Raw genomic sequence first — 21,265 nt, 5'->3', positions numbered from 1 at the left:
GGGACCCACAGAGGTTGTTGCAGCTAGTTAGGCTGCAAACAAACCTTGGTTAGTCTTTTGCTCAGGTCACCCAGGGGTATTTCTTGCAAGGCAAGATGGTGTTCAGAGGTTGGGGTGTCATCCTGCACTGACGCAATTTGCACCAAGATGTCATCCTATGCACGGCCTCACCTACCCCTTGCAGAGGCCCATGATTCATCTGCTGTGCATCACCAGATCAGTGAAGGAACTAGTCATGGTTATAGTGGTATGGTTGGTTGGTCTGGTTAGCCATGATTAGTTTTTCAAGTCTGGTCAGTTAATTTATAGAATAGAATGATCTGGAAGGGACCTCGGGGGTGCTCTAGTCCAGCCCCCTGCTCTCAGGCAGGAGATCCTATACCATTTCAGACCAGTGACTGTCCAGTCTCTTCTTAAAAGCCTCCAGTGATGGAACAGCCACGATTTCTGGTGGGAAGCTGTTCCACTGGTTAATTGTCCTCCCTGTTAGGAAATTCTTCCTTAATTCCAGGTTGCTTCTCTCCTTGATGAGTTTCCACCCGTTGCTTCTTGTCCTGCCTTCTGGGGCTTTGAAGAATAGCTTGACCCCCTCTTCTTCTTTGTGGCAGCCCCTCAAATATTGGAATGCTGCTATCATGTCTTTACGTGTCTTTACTATCCTTTACTGTTTTGTGCAAATGGGTTCAATGAGTTGTACGAATAAAAGGCATAGAGTTTATGGCAGCCATAAAGTTAGAACTGTGGAAATTAAACTGATAAAATTAAGAAGAAGAAGATCTTCCCCTGGATTGCAGCCACGGAAGAACCAAGTCAAAAGCATTGCTCACGCCTTTATCCTATTTATATCCCACCTTCCGTACTGGAGCCAAAGGAGGAATGCGCTCCCTCCTACTTCTCTCCCCAACAACTTTGCTGCAATGTGGGTTGACTGGGAGGAAGTGGCTGGGCCAGAATCCCGTAGAGCAGGGGTGTCAAACTCAAGGCCCAGGGGCTGGATCTGGCCTGTCGGGCTGCCCTGGAAGCAGTGGAGGACTGGCCTGTGGGGCCTCTGCCAGCGAAAACGGAGCTCGGGAGGGCTGTGAGTGGTTTTCGCTGGCAGAGAGTTGCAGGAGGCCGTGGCAGCTGAAAATGGGGCTCGGGGTCCCCGTTTCCACTGTTAGATCACTTGGGCCACCACAGACACCCCCAACATGAGTGATGTCAAGCTGGCCATGCCCACCTTGGCCACACCCACTCCCCTCCTGATGCAGCCCTCAATGAAATGGAGTTTGACGCCCTTGCCGTAGAGAAACTCTGGGCCTGGGGAGGACTCGAACTGGGTTTCTGTGCTGCCAATTTGGCACCTTAACCCACAGACACTCCCTCCAGGCCTTATGCCAGGGAAATGCTCTGAACTGGAACCTTCCCTGGTGGCTTCTGGCCTCTCTCCAAGGGAGCCCCCCCCTCCCATTTATGCCCCTCAGGTTCACCTGCAGGGAAGGCGAAATGCAGGGGAGTAAATGGACACCACATCCCTCCCCTCCCCACTCCTTTGACATGACCCCCAACGTGCCCCGGAGAGGCTGCGGAGGCCAGCCTTCCCCCTCCTTAGAGGGCCCAGCCTCCACCTCCTGCCCAGGGGCTTCCTCGGATGCCCTCTGGAAAGGCCCCCTTGGCCTGGCAGTTGGCGCAGGCAGCAGGCCTTGACTTGTGGCCGCAACTGAGCCCACAATTGCAGTTGTAAGTCGTGATGCTCGTTAAGCAGGCCATCATGTCACTTTTGCAGCAGTCACTAAGTGAATGCTGCGGTCATTAAGAAAACCCATTGTTTGCTGTGGAGCACTTAATCAGAAGGTTTTGGTAAAAATGGGGGGAGGGGGAATCACAGCCACGTGTGAATTTGGGATGCTGAAACCAGAACAGCTGCAGGGGGTTCGAAGGGCAGTCACAAGGCTGGGTGGGAGAAAGAACCAGCCGTCGTAACTTTGAATCCAGGTGGTGTTTGGCGGGGGGGGACTGTCATAACTTTGAATGGTTGTTAAGCATCTGGTTGTAAGTTGAGGGAATTGAGCAGTTAAATTGTTTTGGTCAATAGGCAACTTTGCTCTGCCAACCTGCCAAGCTCCCCCAAATCGACCAGCCAATCAGGGCCTCAGGATCCCTGACCTGGTCGCCCTCACCCGCTACTCTATATAAACCTTTGCTTTCCCATTATTTGGGGTGCCTCTTTCTGCCAAAAGAGTGCCCCCCTTTCCCCTTGTCGCAAAAGGAGGCTCTTCCCCTCAGTGTTGCACTCTGTATTTTAGCAAAATTCCAGGAGAGAAAAAGTCACGGGGTCAAAGCCTTCCCTGCGTGGCCTCTGTGCGCTGCAGGTGAAAACCTGGCTGGGGCCGAGCCTTTCCCGCCTGCCAGAGAGGCCTGTTTGGGTACCTTTAGGGAAAGCAGAATCGAGGTTTAAATTTGGGAGGGGTTCTGAGCTCCCCCTTCTCCCTGCCCCAACACGCCCCCCCCTCCCTGAAGTGTCCGCTTCCTATCTGACATCACAAAGGGGTTTGTCTTCCAGGAAACCTTGTTAGGGGTTTAATGGGGCTTTTGAGCGCAGATCTGCTTTATCTGAGCATTTGCAATTAATCCCTCCGTTTTCAAATCTCCCCTCCCCACCCCCCCGTTCCTCCCCTCCCCCCTGCCCTGCCTGGATCAGCCTGCCACAGCCTGCCCTTCCAGCTGCTCCCTGATTCAATTTCCCCTCCCCCCCCCCCCCATGGTGTCATAAAACCCCTTTGCCTTCCTGACTGCTGGAATTAGGTGCAGCACATCTAATGGAACCCGGGAGGAGGGGGGGGGGTGATATGCCACAGGAGGAGCCTGCAAATGAAGGAGGTCTTTGTGTGTGTGTGTGTGTGCGTGTGTGAGGGGAGGGGGAGAGAGAGAGAGAGAGCGCTAAGTAGAAGGGAGAGAAATACAGCAGACATTTCCACCTCCACTCTCCATCCCTTGCCTGAATTTTCCTTTTCTTTTGCCCCCACCTCCCCATCCCCGGGTCTGGGCTCAAGGGAAGCCGTGGTCCTCTGGCTTTATAGCAAACCCTTCCCCTCCCACTACACGTTCACCTCTTTGGGCTGAAACGAACATCCTAGGGTTGCTTGTGGGCTCACTAAGCTGAGATCAGACAGTACCTTAAGCCAAACACATTATTTCTCTTTGGGGGCTTCCATGTGTTGTTCTTGTAAAATGTTTTATATTTACCCGAAGATAAAATGCAAAATACAGAATAAAAACAACAACAACACAAGAATTCCAAAGCAGACATGCAGAAAAAAACAAAGGAAAAAGTGTATATCACAAATATAAAATTAGCAGTAAACATATAACCTCCACCCTGGTTGAATGCTGATACCTACTCCTCAAACAAATGTAATAGGTTCTGTAGAAAGTCAGCACCCACTCACCTCCTAGAGAATGAAATATGTGGGGGGATATTAAAAAAAAAGGTTAGAACATTTCCCCTAAAGGAGAAATGAAAAAAAATGTTAAGGGAGGCAGAAATCAGCACCAGTTTCCCTGCCCCAAGCAGAAACAGAGGAGGCCAGTTTTTAGAAATGCAGATTTGGTAATCCATTCAGAAAGACTGAGTCAGACAGAAACTTCAGATAAGTAACAATCCAAAGGTTGACAAGATTAGCTCAGAAAAACACCTAGGATTTGCATTTCCCCTTTTGCCTATAGAGCCAACCATGACCCCTACATGACCCCATAGGAATCCAGAAGGTATAAAACCCACCCAAACCTGTTTATTGTAAGAAAGCTGTTAATTGGTAGTATCCAAAATAGAAAACTTAAAATCCTCTATTAATAGTCTATTCCTATATTTAACTCACAGAAACTCCACAAATAGCTTCCAATCTCTGATAAACTTCTCCAAACCATTGTCTCTAATCAATGCAGCTAATTTTGCCATCTCTGCCAACTCAGTTAATTTCAAAGTCCATTCTTCCACTGTCAGAATTCTTTTTTCTTTACGATATTTGGCATATATAATCCTTGCAGCTGTCACCATGTAGTCTATATATTTGGAAATAAGGTTCCAAATAGTTTTTCTGTCGATTTATCCATAATATCTAGAAGAAAGACTTCAGGTTTCATTAAATAATTGCATTTAAGTATTTTCTGCATAACTATTATTATATTTATTCAATATGATTTAGCAGTGTTTTCAAGACCATCATACGTAATACAATTTACCTGGAGTTTGATTACACTTCCAGCATTTATTAGAAGTTCCATTCGACGTTCTTGCCAATCCATCCGGAGTCAAATACCATTGAAACATCATCTTATAAAAGTTTTCTTTCAAGCTGTAACTCAAAGTAAACTTTAAATCCTTAGTCCACATATTCCTCCATTGGTCTACCATTATATCATAACCAAGTTTTTCACCCATTTTGCCATACAATCCTTAACATATTCATCTTGCAAGTGCATCCTAAGTACTATTTAATAAACTTTAGGAATTAAATGATCATCTCTAGAGTATAAATTCAATTCCAATCCAGATGTGTTGGCTGTCAACTCATAAAATATTTCTGTGGTCTTTTTAGAGTTGCCAGCAGAAAGGGAGAGGGAAGCAGTGGGCAGCTTGCAGTCCATAAATATTTTTAAAGATAGTTTCTAAGCGACTGAGGTTTCTGCCGCGCAAAATTCTAACTGGAGAGCATGATTGATGACTCTTGGCTATGGATGTGTCCCATTGGAGAATATGAATTAGGATATACCCAGGGGGTGGGGGGAAACAAGGGTCAAGGGTGACAAGGGATGATGTGTCTCAGAGTGGGCTACACCCAGGCAGTGCCGGACATGTTAACTCCTAATAAATTTTCTTTAAGTTTGAAATTCTTTAAGTTTGAAAATTAAGTTTGAAAAGACTCATGATTTCAATAGGGGTAACTACCAGAGCCCTGACATCAGCTACAAAAACAAAACTTTTTAAAAAAATCAAGTTTAAACCTTTCAAATATTCTATAGCAGGGCAGGAGTGTCAAACTCAATTTCGTTGAGGGCCGCGTCAGGGTTGTGTTTGACCTTGGGAAGGTGGGGGGACGTGGCCAGGGTGGGTGTGGCCAGCTCGACCTCACTCGTGTTGGGGCACCTGTGACAGCCTGGGCATTCTGCCAGCGAAAACAGGTTCCTGAGCTCCGTTTTTGGCTGTGATGGCTTCCTGCAACCCTCTGCCAGTGAAGGCAGAGCTCAGGACCGCCACCCATGGCCCTCCCAGGCTGCATTTTTGCTGGCAGAGGCACCACCAGCCGGTCCTTCTTTGGGTCCAGAGCAGCCCTGCGTGCCAAATCTAAGCACCCCATGGGCCTTGAGTTTGACACTCCTGTTCTATGGTAATTAAAATGAATCACAATTAAATCCACCACTTATTTGTTGTTCCTTTGTTTTTATCTTCCTCCAGTATCAATAGATCACAAGATGCCATCCATGAGGACTCAGTTATACCATCTTCTATTCCATCGTAGTGCTTCAGGGGATGATATCCACAATGGTATCTTAGTAGCCACTGCACTTTTATACTTCAGCCATATACGCCTGATCGACTGCCTAATGAGGTGGTTCTTAATACCTGAGTTAATCTCTGCCTTGTCATACCTTAAGTGGGGGGAGGGGCACCCAAATCAAAGCCTTCAAGGTCTAACAGCCTTTGTTTCTTCAGAGTTACCCAATCTTTCAACCATACCAAACAGTAGCATCATGGTACAATCTAAGGTCAGGAAAGCGAGACATCCCCTTTCTTTTGGCATCTTGTAAAAGTTTATATTTAACTCTTGGTTTTGTTTTGTTTTGCCAGATAAATTTGGAAATATCATTCTGCCATTGTTCAAAAGGGAAGTCTTTGATCTAAATCAGTATAGTCTGAAAGAGAAATGGCATTCTGACTAAGATTCATTCGAACAACAGAAATTCTTTCCATAAGGGACAAATGTAGGTTTTCCCATCAGTGTAAATCAGATTTTATCTCACTCCACATTTTAAGATAGTTATTTTTATTCACATAGAATTTTTATTTAGATTTTTTTTTTTTTTTGGAAAGAATCACACCCGAGGGGTGTGCAGTTCCAGAACTTCACGGGAGGCTGGCGATTTGCATACCTGTTGCTGAGGTGGAAGGTGGGTACTTCTGTTTTCGTTAAGAGTTGGTTGGAGGCACCATTTTTTGAAGTGGCCAGCCAGCTTCTGGAGAGAGGAAGGCCTCTGCATCGCTGAAGTTGGTTCTTTGGACCATGAGATTGATATCATCGGGATAAATACATTTCTGAGAAAATGGCTGTAGGTGAGGACCAGTTATAAGACTTTCTTCAGTACTCTTGTAACTTTGAATAGTTGCTAAATGAATGGCTGTCGAATGAAATCAATTTCTACAAATGCACAAATCCATCTGTGACATTAACTGCAACTGATTGATTACTCAATTAAAATTTGAGCTGGGCTGGCTGCGGATGAAGGCAAGGAGGGTTTGCAGAGGTTTCCATGGCGGCCTGGCCTCTTTTAGAATTGGCAATCCTGCCAGATCCAGTTGATGTGGGGATGAGGAGGGGTGGAGAAGGCCCGGCCCTTCAAGGAGGGTTGAATGCCATCCTCGTCAGCCAGCAGGGCCCAGGGAGAAAGGAATAGGAGGCGCAGCCTCAGACTGGCCGTTCCTGCTTTCTGGGGACTCTCTTTCTGGGAAGAGTCGCGCATCTGTTGCTGCTGGATCCTGTGGTTCTCTGCTGGGGATTGCAGAAGCTGTGGCCTTGCTCTGCCCTCCAGAGAGCAGGAAAGGGATCTCGGCTGCACCCACCCTGGTATCTTCTGGCAAAAGGTGGTGCGTGAGCCCCATTGCCCCCGTTGGGAGAGAGCTTCTCCAGCACGAGTGCTACCTGAAAGCAGCACATGTGGAAAACCTGCAGGTGCCCTGCAAAATCCAGGAGAAGATCAGGACGCTGAGGAGTTTGAGGAATTCTTCTGCAGCTGCCATGGCAACCTCAGGGCATACCTGCAGATTTTGGGGGAGGGAGGGAGGGAGGGAGAGATGCTGCAGCATCTGCCAGTGGGGTCCCATGAGAAGCTTTATCCTCCTTTGACGGTCTTTGAGCACAAAAAACCCAAAGAAAGTTACTCCCTCCAGAGTTGGAGAAAAAGGGCTGCCAGAATGACAGAAGCCTGGGAGCTGCCGGGGGGGGGGGGCTGTGAGGGGGGGGGAATTATTGCAATGTCTTCTCCCATCCTTTGCCTTGACAGAAGGTTGCTGAATTGACACCCATCTTCATTTCCAATAATTAGATCTCGCCTGGGCCAAAATCACGCCTGGTCTCCCAAATGCCACCTGAGCCAGGAGACTGGCGACCGTCCTCATCTTGCAGCTACAGAGGCGAGCAGAGAAGTGGAAACTTGCAGGAAACCTTGGCTAGTCTCCAGCCAGGGAGGGCTAGGAGGAGGCTGCCCTTTAAGGGGCTGATAGATGTCGCTCTTTTTGAGGTTTGCCCCAACTCAGTTGATTGGATGACCCCATGTGGCAGAAGAATGATGAATTGCTGCTGCTTTTAATGGACCAAACTAGATACGGTATCATGTAGACCTGTGTTTCGCAACTTCTACAACTTGAAGATGTGTGGACTTCCACTCCCAGAATTCCCCAGTCCCCATCCAATGACCGGAGGGGGAGGGGAAGCTGAGAGAGGACATGAAGTCAGCAGCATTGCCCTCTGTATATCAGTCAGATTCTATATCTTAGATCAGAGGTCTCCAAACTTGGCCACTTTAAGACTTGTAGACTCTCAGAATAGCTGGCTGGAGAATTCTGCGAGTTGAAGTCCACAAGTCTTAAAGCGGCCAAGTTTGGGGGCCTCTGATCTAGAACAGAGGACAAAGAGTTGGAAGGGGCCTAGATCTTTAGTCTGCTGCTCTGAACTTCCTCCAGGGTGGCCCTGATTTTACCACGTGGATCCCCGACCCGTTTGGTTCCTTGCACACACCTGGCCTCTTGGCAGCATTTTATGGGCACTCTCCTGTCCTTTTTCAGGACACTGAGCAGGTGGGCATTTTTGGACACTTTGGGGGCTCAATCAGTGGTGATTTTCAGGGCTTGGGCTCAACCTCAGGGATGTTCCTTTGTTTTGCACAAGCCTTCCAAGAACTTTACAAGTGCATTTGAATAAAGCCGGGACAGTCCTCTGGCCTTGCTGGCAGTCCCAGCCACCACTGCCAGGATCCGCCCGATTGCTCCACATGAGGCCTGCCTCAGGTGAGAAGCTCTGGCCCTGCTGGTGATCCCTTTTCTTGGCCAGTTTTTAAATTGGTTTCATCCTCAGAGCAGCATGGAGTCGGCTGGGCCAGGAGATGAGCAGGGGGTAACAGGGAGGAGTGCTATTTAATAAAAGAGACCAGAAAGAAAGAAACAAAACAAAAGGCAATTACTACAACAAAGTCCACGGCATGTAGAAGAATTTCTCATGTACACATAATCCTCAACCAGAATTTACACTGCTGAGCAAAGTGGTTTTGAACCTGGCTGGGAAGTTTGCAAAAGACAATCTGATGTCATAACGCGATGCTATAACGCTTGTACCTATGTGCTGGTTGCCAAAGGACCAAATTTTGATCATGTGACCATGGGGAATGCTTCAAAGGTTGTAAGTGCGAGGACCAGTCATGTCACTATTTACATAAGCGCTGTTGTAACTGAACGAAGGCTAAATGAATGGTTGTAAGTGAAGACTCCCTGTCTCACTTTTGATGGAATGTTTCATTCAAGGATTCCCATCTTTCTTCTTGTAGTGTCTCCGCCCCAGCCCCAGCTGTCTTTTCCATCTCAAGTTTTCCCATTTGGGGGAAACTGCCCATAAACCAAAGCGGCCACCAGTTGCTCCCTGCTTTGCTGCAAGAGGTCCCTCTCTCCCGTGCAGACTTTTCCGCTCTGAATTATTCCAAGGATGGTTTCAGTTTGGCACCTGGATTTGAACTGCCTTCTGCAATTTCCTCTCTTGCCCCTCCCTGGCACAATGGGCTCTCTTGCTTCTCTGGCTTTGTCAAGGGGCTGGAGGCCCTTCCTCACTCGATCTGCTCCGTTGGTCTCTGTAGGGCAGAAGACGCTCCAGAAGTCCCGGAATTGTGGGAGTTGAAGTCCACACGTCTTAACGTTGCCAAGACTGAAAAAGATTGCTGTGGGGCTGAACGTTTTGCCTCTTTCTTACCCTGCTGGCTGTTCATCCCCACACACATCACCTCCGAAGCGCCAACAGTTCTGAAAGATTAGCTGGCTTTTATAGAAGACCTGAAACTGAAAGGGGAAGCTTTCAGATCTCTCTGCACCAAGCCCAGATCTGTCAGTCAAGTAGCAAAGGATTAAAATAGCTCTGAAAATGGGAAAGGAGTCCCCCAGGGAGCCAGCTCATCCTCCTTGCCTCACAAGAACCAGGTGAGGGCCTGCAGGTCCAAGGGAGACCAAAGAGCATCAGCCGGATCCTGTTTTCATGCGTCCAAGGAGGACCTGTGATATCACTGGGCAAGTGACCCGATTTATACAATCTACCGCATTCACCATTCAGGGGTCAAATGACAAGCACTGGGGTTCCATTGATTCCGGAGGGCCGCATGTCAGAGTGGCCACAGATAGTTCCCTAGGAAAGAGCGACTCCATGGGCGTTAGAGAAAAGGCCCTTTGACTGGAAACGCTGAGCGCATGTGAGCGAGGAAAGGGCTGAAGGAAAACCACAGATGGAAATCATATATTGAAAGCAATGCCCAACACCACCACCACCACCCCCCGAGAGTCGGCGCCACGGTAAATTTCTTCCTCAGGGCCAGTGTCCTTGAAGGCAGGAAGATGGCTGAGTTTGGCACCCTGGTTCCTATCAGTGTCCATACGCCCCAATTTCCCACAGCACTCTTCCCCTCCCAAATCCCCCCTCCCAAGTTATGGCAGGTGCTAGTGAACTTCAAAGAAAGTGAAGATAGGCAGCTGACTCTGCTTTCACCTGATTTTAATGCCAGTTTTTATGTTATTAGAAAATATTTTGATGTGCAATCATCTTGAGGGAAGAAGTTGAAAAAGTTTGTGTCCAGGATGTGAGGGATCTGTAGATATTTTCACAGCCCTCTTTCTGGCTCTTGCAGTATTCGGGGTCCTTGATTGAAGGCAGGTTGGTAGTAATTGTTTTTTCTGCAGGCCTAACTTTCCATTGAAGTCTGTTTCTGTCTTGCTGGGTTGCAGGACCAAACCAGACAGTTATACAGGTGAAACTTGAAAAATTAGAATATTGTGTAAAAGTTCATTTATTTCAGTAATGCAACTTAAAAGGTGAACCTAATATATGAGATAGGCTCATTACATGCAAAGCAAGATAGTTCAACTCATGATGTATCATAATTGAGATGATTATGGCTTACAGCTCATGAAAACCCCAAATCCACAATCTCAGAAAATTAGAACATTACATGCAATCAATAAAACAAGGATTATACATAGAACAATATCGGACCTCTGGAAAGTATAAGCATGCAGATGTACTCAGTACTTGGTTTGGGCCCCTTTTGCAGCAATTACTGCCTCAATGTGGCGTGGCATGGAAGCTATCAGCCTGTGGCACTGCTGAGATGTTATGGAAGACCAGGATGCTTCAGTAGTGGCCTTCAGCTCTTCTGCATTGTTCGGTCTCTTGTCTCTCATCTTTCTCTTGGCAATGCCCCATAGATTCTCTATGGGGTTCAGGTCAGGCGAGTTTGCTGGCCAGTCAAGCACAGTAATCCCATGGTCATTGAACCAGGCTTTGGTGCTTTTGGCAATGTGGGCAGGTGCCAAGTCCTGCTGGAAAATGAAGTCAGCCTCCCCATAAGCTCGTCTGTGGAAAGAAGCATGAAGTGCTCCAAAATCTCCTGGTAGATGGCTGCATTGACCCTGGACTTAATGAAGCACAATGGACCAACACCAGCAGGTGACATGGCTCCCCAAATCAACAGACTGTGGAAACTTCACACTGGTCTTCAAGCATCTTGCAGTGTGTGCCTCTCCGTTCTTCCTCCAGACTCTGGGTCCTTGGTTTCCAAATGAGATGCAAAAGTTGCTCTCATCAGAAAAGAGGACTTTGGACCACTGAGCAAAAGACCAGTTCTGTTTTTCTTTAGCCCAGGTAAGACGCTTCTGACGTTGTTTGTTGTTCAGGAGCGGCTTGACAAGAGGAATACGACATTTGAAGTCCATGTCCAGGATCCGTCTGTGTGTGGTGGCTCTTGATGCACTGACTCCAGCCTCAGTCCACTCCTTGTGAAACTCCCCAACACTTTTGAATGGCCTTTTCCTGACCATCCTCTCCAGGCTGCGGTCATCCCTGCTCCTTGTGCACCTTTTTCTTCCACTTTTCCCTTCCACATAGCTTTCTATTAATGTGCTTCGATACAGCACTTTGGGAACATCCAACTTCTTTTGCAATTACCTTTTGAGGCTTTCCCTCTCAATTATGACACATCACAGCTTGAACTATCTTGCTTTGCATGTAATGAGTCTATCTCACATATTAGTTTTACCTTTTAAGTTGCATTACTGAAATAAATGAACTTTTGCATGATATTCTAATTTTTCAAGTTTCACCTGTACATGAGAGCAAATGACTTTGATTCCTTTGTAGAACTGTATCATCAACTCCTTGGGCAGCCTGAGTTTTTGAAGTTGGCACAAGAATATTCTTAGTTGTGCTTTTCTAATGACATTTTTGAGGTTAGGTGTCCATTTTAAGTCCTGATATATTATAGAACCTAGAAACTTGACTGTGTCTACTGTGGATACCGTGTTGTCTAGTATTGTAAGGGACAGTAGAGTGGCAGGGCTTCTCCTAAAATCTCCTATCATCTCTACAGTTTTGAAGGCTGGAGGGCCCTTGCATAGATCCTGGGAGATTCAAGATGTTGTAAGGGGAGAGCAGAGCCATATTAGCAGCAGCATCTCCCTCACTCTTTGTCCGTAGGCAACTTGCAAGGGTGAGGGGATTGTTCTCCCTTTCAGCTTATTTTTAGTGGCGCCTTTGCCTGTTTCCAGCGTTTTCCTCGGCAGCCCCCCCGGCCCTCCCGGGCGGAGGAAGCGGCTCGCGGGAGGCGGGCCGGGCCCCCGGGAGCACCGGACCCGCCCGGAGAGCCCTCCGAAGCGACGACCCTCTCCGTCCCCGCCGGACTGTACCACCCCGCAGGGAGGGGGGGCGCTCGGGGGGGTGGGCTCTGCTGCGCCCAGCGGCGCCTTCCCTGGGCTGGGCAGGAGGGCGCAGGCCAGGCGGGCTCGGGACTCCCTCGGCGGGAGGGGAGATTCCGGGCAGCCCCGCCGGGGGAGCTGCAGGGCCCTCCTCCCCGCCTTTGCCGGAGCCCCTCCTTCTCGCCCGGGCGGGCAGCGCGTGCCGCTCCGGCTCCAGCGGTTGTAAGGAGGAGGCGGCGGCGGAAGATGCGGCAGGGAGAGTCGCTGGCGCTCGCTTAGCAGCCCTCGCGATCGTCGGGATCCCCCAGCCGCCGGCCAGGTAGACCGCGCGGGGAGGCGGCGCGCTCCGCTCTCGGCACAGCGGAGGAGGCGGTGCAGCTGGCGGGTGGGCGCCCTTGCACGGGGACGGCACCGTCGGAGCGCGCCAAAGAGGCCGCCTGCGACCGATTCCAGCCGCCCCCGCCCCGCTTGGGGGAGGGCGACGTTCTAGGATCGCTTCAGGAATCAGCGCAGAGAACTCGGGCTGCCCTTTGCGGAGGGACGGGAGACCCCGGACCCCCCCCCCGCCCCCTCCGCTGTCCCACTGGCCGAAGTGCCCGGCTCGCCTGGGTCGCCGCTGCCCCTGCACGAGAGGAGCGGGACGGCTCGCTGCCCCTCGGGGACCGCGGGGGGGGTGGGATCCCTCTGCAGAGATCCCTGGGGGGGGAGGCGGCGGCGGGGGGGGAGATGTGCCGCCCCCGCGGGGACTGGGCTGAGGCTGCCTGTCCTGGAGGTGGGTGGAAAGTTGAACTGGGCTCCGGGAGGAGCAGCGCTTCCCGGCTGCGTACAAAGAGATGCGTGCTAATCCCCCCACACACACACACCAGTGGCGACTCCAGCTGGAACTGGACTGTCCCCTCCCTGCCCCTGTGCAGCGATCCCCCGGGGCAGCAGGTGCGGGGGAGCCCCGCCATCGCTGCCTGGTGGCAGACGGGGAGAACCCTCTGGAGGGGGGGCATCCAACATCTTCCCCTGCCCAAGGAAGGGGGAGCGAGATCCGCCTCCCCCCCGCCTGCTGCGCTTGCCTGGCCAGGATCAGCAGCCACAGCTGGAGATGGACAGAGATTCTCCCCCCCACCAGCATAGATCAGGGATCATGGCAGGGAGAGCCAGGGGCTGCTGGTGGTACCAGTTCCTGAATGCTCCTAAAGCCCTTTCCTCCCCCCGCCCCCCCAGCAATTCACCCCAGTCCTCGGGAGTCTCGATTGCTATTTTTATGACCATTTGCTCTGCCATTTGTGCGTGGGGGATTTTGCAGGGGGTGAAAAAGGTGACGCTCGGTCCTTTGCACTTCATGGACTGCTCGGGCAGTTTTCTGGGTAACTTCAGGGAAACCTGCCTGCCTCTCCACGTTCTTCTAGGATGCCCTTTCGGATTTCCTAGCCTGGTCTTCAGCTACCCCCCCCCCCCATTTCCTTCTGAGACCAGCCAGGTCTCGCCCCTCTCACAATAAGCTGTGCCAGCCCCAATTGGTTAAAATGAGAGCAGGGTCCCACACTACCAAGGGCTGGCAATCTCTCCTAATGGCTCCGTTAGTGCTGTATCTGATATTTATTTATCGGCTCAGTGTGTTCATTGTGCAAGAGGTGGGAAGACTTCAGCTTGGATTAGGAGTCTATACGCTGCAATTTCTTCTTTATTACACCTGTCTTGTTTTTGCCATGGGATTCCCAGTCAATTCTCCCCTGCAAAGTCCCAGAGGCAGAGATTGTCCTGGCAGTGGCCACGCCCAATGAGACACAATGGCCAGGTCCCTGACCCTGAAGGAGCCATTGCTGATGACCGCTGGCCTGGATCTCTTCAAAAGACCCAGCCGGCTTCTGCAGCTGCTGGGAATGCAGGTAATCTCTGAGGCTCCTTCGAGAAAAGAGAGGAAGGAAATTGCCAGCATGGTTGTATCTTGTGTACGTCCGTTGTGAGACCACACTTGGGTATATGTTATTCTTGCCTCACACTGGAAAAGGTGTGCAGTAAAAGCCCTCTGGAGCCATTTGCATCTGAGAGAAAAAACGGCCCATTTTGGACTTCATGGCTTAGGAAAAAGGCAACGGGGGGTCAGGGGAGGGATTCCAAGAGCTTCATCTTGAGAGCGACTGGCAGAGAAAATCCAGATGTGGCAAAAGAACTCCTGCACATCCTGGGTTTTATTCATGTGCTGCCTCATGGATCGGTCTTTTGTTGGATGGCAACCGTTGGCCCCGTAGCTGCAGGTCCAGCCACCCTCCCTCCACGATTACCATCAGGCTACATCGGATGATTCTGGGATCATATAATATTGAAAAAGTAGGTGGCCGCTTCCTCCTCCTTTGGCTTTCAACCAGGTCGCAACATCTGCTGACTTTGGCTGGTCTTGAAGTAGATCCACGGGTGAGACGGAGCCGGAGATTTCATGCATGATCTTTTCCCGCAGATAAAGCTTCTGGCATGGCATGACCGAATCATGGTCTTCTGATCTTCCTTCTGCTTTAGACTTCCTGAAAGGGACATTAGGGAGCAGCCATTACTTGCCTGTTTCATTGGGAGTGAATAGTCCGCCGGAAATCAACTTCCCATTGAATAGGAACGGCTACGTGTTGGTGGGTACAGATTATGGGGGGCAATTTCAGGTGGGCTTCAAGGAAGGACCAGCCTCTTGAAGCAACTGTCCTCTCAGGTCTTTTCTCCACTCCCAGGGGGACGGAGTTGCTGAAGGAGCAAAGGCTTGCCTCCCATTTCCACCAAAAAGGAAAGAATTGCAGTCCAACTTTACTCTTAACATATGCCTTTTTTGCATTAAGTACCCTTACTCAGGTAAGAAAGAGAGACAATTAAAATTCCTCATTTGAAGGATAGTCTTCATCCACTTCTTTCTGGCTTTAGTTGGAGAGATGCAGAATTTGGGCAGAAAATAGTTACCCACAGGTGGACCTTTAGGTCCTTCCAGCTCCATCCTTGTGCTGAAGGATGCTTTGGATGGCCAGAGTTTCTGTTAATCAAGGAACTGCCTCTGGTTTTCCATAAATTATTACTTTCCATGTCTTGGAAAGAGGAGAAACATTGTCATGGATTCAAGAATCTTTGGCTTATTTATGCTTTCAAGGGCCATAAATATCCAGGCCCATTTTCTTAGATGAAGGAGAAATTAAGGCATCACCAATATTTTAAAAGTCTCTCAATGTAGAATCTAGTTATTCTTTCCCCTAGAAATTAAAGTCAGCTTTTCAACCCAATCTAACATCAGACAGTTGGAGCAAAGCAGAATACAAATCGTTACTGAAAAATTGAGAGAAAGAGCAGAAACAATTTTCCTGAGAAAAACTGAACAAGTTATGAAAGGAAGTATTCTGCAGATGTGAGGCACGTATAAACTAACTTCAGTTTTCTCCTTGCAGTTAAGGAAAGGAGCTGTCTAGAATTTAATGGCTCCAGTTTTGTTGGACTACAACTCCAATCAGCCCCTGCCTGCTTGAAAAAAATATTTATGTACACCAGGATGAGTTTCTGATTAGGCATTTCATAAATGTTTCAGATCCAGAAACACTTTTAATGGATTTATTTAAACTGCATGACTAAAACATCAGAGATTTGTTTAAAAGAATACAAGAAAGAAAGCAAAAACTAAACAGAGGCTAAAAGAAAATCCCCCCCACGCAATAATTTGGGAATAAATAAATTACACTTGTAATCCTAAAGCGAGATGACATTTTATACATCCATGGTCAATATTTGGTCGAGAGGAACTTTTGTATAGTGGAAATAATCTTTTAGAAATTACTTTGGTGATGTAACTAAACAGCCAAGGAGACAAAATGAAGTAAGGAGAACATTTTACTGACATGTAAATTTCTGAGCGACTGCTATTTCTGACACCCTGGTAAAGAAAGGTGCACTTTACCTGTCCTGCGTTGTGCTAATGGCTGGTGGGGGGGGGGCATTTTGGGTGGGTGGCATGGCATTGCTCCTCCTGGGGAAGGAGAGGCGGCTGAGAGGATGGCCCAGGGCTGATCTAAGGGTTTCCCATTTGTGGCTTCCATCAACCGCCTGCCTACTCTCGGGGCATCTTCCCTCTTTCACCCTGGGAAAACTCTTGGCATCTGGTAGCACCTTTTTTCTTGGCCTGACTTTTGGCTTAGTCCCATCCCAAGTGGAGGATGTGCACTTGATGAGGAGAGGAGATACGAGGGGAGCAGAGCTGGCATATTGCCGCAGTTTATTGCCAGCTGGCATCAATTCTCACTTTTCGGTGCCCAGATTGCTTCCCTCTAGTTCCTCTTCTGTGGGCGAAGGCTGGAAGAGAGCCAAGTAGGCTGCGTCCTAAGGAGAGAGCAACGTGTGTCTTGAATACCAAGGAGGATCTAGGTGTAGAACCAGCTGCGCAGACCCCCTAGGATTAGAGAGGATGCCCTGCATCCTCTTTGGAGCAACCACGGTTGAAAATTTAACCATGCAAAGGGCCAGAGATACACACCGTGAAGGAATCACTGGTGTTGGTTCTGTGAAGACGTGGACCAGCACGAGAACGTTGGATCTAACAGTGAAAGGGAAAGGCCTTTGCATCGGTCTGCTCTCCCTGGGCTGCAGAGGAGATGGGGGCCTTTGACCCTTGGGGGCCAAAGTGCCTGCATGCCTGAAGGGGACCAGTTGGGATGCGAGGGGCTGCTGAGGCAAGCAGGCCGGCGCCCCTCGGACATTCCTGGCGTGGCTTGGGAGCCAAACTCAGGCTATCTGCCAATCTTGGAGGCTCGAGCAAAAAGAGCAAACCTTTTGCTGAAAGACAGAGTCAGGCACCAGGCAGGGTGGAGGGTTTGGGGAGAGCCGAGATGCTCAGAATCACAGCATCCTTCATTGCTCTTTGGATTCATTCCTTGGTCACTTGGACTGCAATTACAGACAGGCTGCAGAGGGGGAAAGTGAAATATTAATGAAGCCACAATACTTTCCCGCCCTCCCTCCTTCCCTCCCTCTCCAGTCTTGCCTTTCTTCTGCTGCAAAAATTCCATTTCTCAAAAGGGAGATGATGACCCACTTAATACAAGAACTCCAAACACAAACTCATCCACCTCAGCTTTCTTCTAGGGTGGGGCCAACCTGCGCTTCCCCCAAGGACCACTCACCTGTCCTCATGATAGAACCCAAGCTTCCCCCTCCAAAATGGGCTTAGAAAGCCCAAGATCTGGTCAGCACAGACTTCTACAGGGTCAGTGGCTTTGGGGAGCCTTCTTCCTTCCAGGGCAACTTTTTGGGTGAGCGAGGGCTGCTAACAGAGATTTTCAAAGAGAAGGACTTCCTTTACTTGCAGCTTCTGTTGTCAAACTCTGCCACTGAAGTCCCAAGGGTGCTTTTTTCAAGAGGCCGCTGGACTTTCTGGTTTTTCTTTGAAGACAACTTTCTTCTTATCCAAGTCACTTCTTCAGTTCTCAGAAGCAAAATGTCTCCAGAGAAAAACCAGAAAGTCCAGCGACCTCTTGAAAAAGCACCTTTGGGACCACCATGACTGGATGACTGGGACTCTTCATAGATACCTGTCGTTGAAGGTTCAGTGTCCCGTTCTTTTTCTTCTCTGATGGTTGGGTCCCTTGCAGTTCCTGGACTCCAAGGCCAGAAGTCTGACTTTGGACACATCTCACGGTCTGTTAAACTCCAGCCTCACCTGTCTCAGCCTCTGGTCTCCAATGGTGGCCAGTCCTGGAGCTCCTTCAGGTTTGAGCTTTCAGAAAAAAGCCAGCTTGGAGAAGGGAAAGGCCCCTTTGCAACCAGCTGCTGTTCCCCCTCATTTTCCAGGAGAGAAAGAGGTGCAGCTTTGGAGAAAGCGGTTCCTGCAGGACGAAGCAGACTCACAAATTCTGGAGTGGACCTTCCGCAGCACCTCTAACTGAAAAAGCAGGGAGCAGCTCAAGGGACCGTTGGCTCTTGCAAGGATGGGGGTTCCCTGGGCCGGGAAAGGGGCCTCCCTGCAACTCCCTCAGAGGCTCTCCAGTGGAGGGTTTGGTGCTGGGCGGTTTCCCCTGTTGAGGGCAAGGGAGTTTCTGCTCCGAGGATCCATTGGGCTGCTTGTAAGAGGAATAGTGGCTGCCGTTGAAATGGGCTCCCAGGGATCAGGAGAAACATTCTTGTGTCGACCACCCCTGAACCCTGCTGGTCCCATAGTCATCCCTTCCCTTTGGCAGTTCTTATGCCCAGAGTTCCTACGGAGGGATCTTGGGAAGGGTCAAAAATCACGGTGGTGGTTACAACTTTGTTTTAATGTCCACCTGTCCCATGTGCTTTCTGGCTGGAGCCCACTGCAAAAGCAGGTCGATCCAGGGCCCATTACGGGAGGGGGCTTTATAGGTGAAATGGATGAGTCCTATGTAGCATTACTTTGGTCATTGTGCTCCAAAATGCACAGCCTGCCACCCATTCCCGAGTGCCAAAGGGAGGGGGGTCATGCACTTGAGCCCCCTGCCTTCGGCTGACATTTCAGGCAAAAGTTCTGCCTGTCTCCTCCTCCTCGCTGCTATTTCCAGTCCTTGGCCATCAGGGCGCCCATCTGCTGCTGCCTGGGCGAGTGGGGAGCCCGCCTGCCACCCTTTCCTAGAGCACGATTTTGCAACTGGGGACGCTCTGGAGGGAGATTCTTCCCCAGGAACAGGCCAGAGGAGCCAGTTGCTATTCTAAATCGATTGGCTGGAGCCATTTTTGCTTTGCCTCCAGTAAGAAACTTGGCCTGAGGTCCCAGCCTCGGAACTTCAAAACAGCTTCCAGAAAGACCGGAAAGACTTTTGCCATCTCCACTGAATTGGCTGCGTTCCGCCATTCTCCATTTTCGTCCCATCCTTGGCTTGCATCCAGGGTATCTGCAAGGTGTGGTGTTCAAAAAAGCACGTGGCGGGTACAATACCACGATGCAAACTCAGCTCTGGCTATTTTTTTAAGGTGTGTTGCATATTTGTTTTGACCCTACCTGGGGGTATCCCTGCTGAAGTCCCTCCTGACTCTCCCACGGAGGGGCTCGTGCTGCAACAGAACAATAAGCGAAGTCCCAAGAAAAGGTCCTTTACGTGGGACACGCTTGATAGCTGCGCTGGGAGAGAAGCAACGCTCTCCCTCCGTTGTGACGTTGGAGGAGGATACCAATTGTTTGGGGTGATAAGAGCAACAACAAAAACAGCACCAAATGTTGTATAAAGCAGGTCAATCACTGACCTGATCTTATGTCCGTTTTTGCAGGGAATGCCATCACTGTAACGCCACAGTCATTAAGCAAACCAATGCGTCCCTGTGGGCATGGTTTCTTCTTGACAACCAGAAGTAAGTGCTGCTCTTCAGCAACACTGTTCTAAAATGTGGTCACGCAACTGTGGGGCGCTGCAAATGGCCCTAAATGCAGTTGTGTTGCTAAGTGCTCCAAGCCAGACATGTGAAGGTAGAGAGGGCCCTCCCATCAGATCTTTGAGTCTGAGTCCTAAATGTCCTTTTTCAGGTGAGTCATAGCTTCAGTTGCTAAGCAACTGGTCATAAGTTGAAGATTAACTGTAAACTAGACAAATAGTTTACAAACTATCAAATGCAGATGATTGTGAGGAAGGGTCAGACAAAAGAAAATGCTGGAGGCTGTATCATTCCTTTTTCAAAACTGATAACTGGACGCAGTGCTCCTCCACAGGGTGTGGTCAGAAACACCCAGGGGGTCCCTTCCAAGAAAGAGGGAGAGCATTGCCTGCACATCATGGCCACCCTCTCGGCTTTGTTGTGGACCCCCCAGCAGAAGCGGGGCCTCAGGGACCCCAGGAGAATTACGCAGGTTGAAAAGCTCACATTGGTCAGCATGGAACATAAAACCTGGAACCATCCAGTTGGAAGGGACCTTGGAAATCTTCTAGTCCAGTGGTCGCCAACCAGTGGGCCAGGGAGTACGGGTTGTCCATGAGAAAATTTTGGTGGTCTGCAGAGAAATGTCACCCCCAAAGCACCCCCAAAGCAATTAATCCAGGCTGTGCAGGAACACAAGGTTTGCATCGCTTGCATTGTGAATAATATGAGGTAGTGAGGTGAGGGAGGAAAGGCCGGAGGGAGGGAATTTGCCCCACTCACCCCACGTGCCTGGCCTGGCCACTGGGCTGCTTCTTTCCACTTCTTTCTCCTTCTGCTTTTGGCTGGATGCAAGGAACGCAGCAAGTCTTTCTTTCTCTCCCCCAAACTCCACCAGAAATGAGTCTTTGGGTCCCTCCAAGGCCTCCTGCTCCAAGAGGCTGCGCTGGCACAACAAGTCTCACAAAGACTCATTTAAGACTCATTTCTGGCGGAATTTGGGGGGAAAGAAAGACTTCTGCTGCTTCCCTTGCATAAAGCCAAAAGTCTCTCTCTCTCTCTCCCCCTGAGAATAGAGCTGGAGACAGTATCCTGCGATCCCAAATAAAAAAACTATCGATCAGTAGGAAAACAAGGTACGGAATTTTCCTGCAGAATTGTTTTGGGATTTTCCCAGGGCCTCTGGACCGCAGGATTTAAAATTATGAGTTTGGTGGTCCCTGAGGTCCAACAGGTTGGCGACCCCTGTTCTAGTCTAACACGCCCCCCCCCCGCCCACCCAAGCAGGAGGCTTCATACCATCCCAGGCCAGTCTATTTTTGAAAGCCTCCAGTGATGGAGCACCCACAACCCCATTGATTAATTGTTCTCACTGCCAGAAAATTTGGTCTTCTAGGTTGGATCTCTCTTTAACAAGCTTCCACCCATTACTTCTTGCCCTTCCCCCCAGGTGCTTTGGAGAAAAAGTCAACCCTTTCTTCTCTGTGACAGTCCCACAAGTACTGGAAGACAGTTATTATGGTCTCCCCCCCAGTCCTTCTCTTTGATAGGCTAGACGTAACTACTCCTCAAATGTTCATCACACGACTTAGCTTTCAGCCTCTGCCTTCCTCGTTGCTCTTCTTCTTAGGGTTGTAGTCAGTGGTGACCAGAACAGTACAGAATATTCAGGTATGGCCTCTCTAGTGCAGTGTAAAGTATTACTATCTCTTGATTTGAGTCCTGTGTTGATGCAGATCAGGACGGCATTGGCTTTTTTGGCAG

At 49.6% G+C, this 21,265-nt stretch overlaps 1 protein-coding gene across 1 annotated transcript in view; it reads left to right on the top strand.

Moving 5' to 3' along the window:
- Positions 1–12,328: 12,328 nt before the first annotated feature.
- The window catches only part of HPCA (hippocalcin), a 31,055-nt gene continuing 22,118 nt past the window's right edge, over positions 12,329–21,265 (top strand). Inside the window, exon 1 of the mRNA XM_026702856.2 lies at positions 12,329–12,512. The gene's annotated coding sequence lies outside the window, so the exon portion shown is untranslated. The remainder of the gene's footprint in view (positions 12,513–21,265) is intronic.

Source organism: Pseudonaja textilis, chromosome 10 (assembly GCF_049901715.1).
Source record: "Pseudonaja textilis isolate UNSWEBS1 chromosome 10, rPseTex1.2, whole genome shotgun sequence".
NCBI lineage: Eukaryota > Metazoa > Chordata > Lepidosauria > Squamata > Elapidae > Pseudonaja > Pseudonaja textilis.
This window is presented reverse-complemented; position numbering and strand designations above follow the sequence as displayed.